At 38.5% G+C, this 1068-nt stretch overlaps 1 non-coding gene across 1 annotated transcript; it reads left to right on the top strand.

Annotated features, from left to right (window-relative positions):
* Positions 1–736: 736 nt before the first annotated feature.
* On the top strand, positions 737–843 carry LOC148998667 (small nucleolar RNA R71). Its single transcript, XR_016171137.1, has one exon. It is a non-coding gene; the product is annotated as a small nucleolar RNA R71 (small nucleolar RNA).
* The last annotated feature ends 225 nt before the right edge of the window (positions 844–1068 follow it).

Below are 1068 nucleotides of genomic sequence, written 5' to 3'. Positions count from 1 at the left end.
TCAATAGCATTTGCATACTCTCTAGGATTTGTCTCAGTATTACTAGGCAGTGATCCTTTTTGCCTTTGATTCATCCCATGGGCGATTTGCCCCATTTGTACTTCCAAGTTTTTAATGGATGCAAAAAGATTCTGATTGGTGGTCTCTTGCTTCTGCATAAATTGTGAAGAAACTGTAGCCATTTTCTCAATAGCATCTTCCAATGGAGTCTTCTTCTGCAATGATTGAGCTTGTTGGTTTTCAAGTTGTCTTTCAGTATCTTGATTGTTTTTCCATCCAAAATTTGGATGGTTTCTCCACCCTGGATTGTATGTGTTTGAATATGGATTGTTCTGTCGGTTAAAGTTCCCCACATATTTTGCTTGCTCTAACTGATTTTGCTCAAAAGGATTAGCCATCTGACATTCATTGCTATAATGTGTTCCCTCACAATAGTTGCATATCACAGTTGGAGGTTTGGTGCCTTGAGTTGCTATCAAAATCTACTTGCTTTGTTAATGCTTCAAGTTGGACAACCACGGCAGTCATGGGATCAATTTCATTCCTCTGCAAAACTCTTCTTGGGGCAACTCTATCCCTTGGCCTTTGATATGCATTTGAGGCCATAACATCCAAAAGATCAAAAATTTCTATTGGATCATTGTTCATGATTGATCCTCCTGCTGTAGCATCTACTAATGTTCTTGTGGAATTAGATAGACCATCATAAAAAATCTGAATTTGCCTCCATTGCTCTATTCTGTGGTGTGGACATTTCCTTAGCAAGTCCTTGAATCTTTCCCATGCGTCAAATAGTGTTTCCGAATCATACTGCAAAAAAATAGAAATATCTGTTAATAAACTAGCAGGCTTAGATGGTGGAAAGAATTTTACCAAAAATTTTTGAGCCATTTGATCCCAAGTAGTGATGGATCCTGGTTGTAGAGAATGCAACCAACTCTTAGCGTTGTCCCTTAATGAGAAAGGGAACAATCTCAATCTTATGGCATCATCAGTAACGCCATTTCTCTTGAATGTGTTGCAAATGTCCAAGAACCCATCAATGTGAAGATTTGGGTCTTCACTAGG

The sequence above is a fragment of the Hakea prostrata genome, unplaced genomic scaffold, assembly GCF_041222555.1.
Source record: "Hakea prostrata isolate BN-2017 unplaced genomic scaffold, UWA_Hpros_2 contig_195, whole genome shotgun sequence".
NCBI lineage: Eukaryota > Viridiplantae > Streptophyta > Magnoliopsida > Proteales > Proteaceae > Hakea > Hakea prostrata.
Note: the sequence above shows the minus strand (reverse complement) of the source record. Positions and strands in the feature narration are given on the sequence as shown.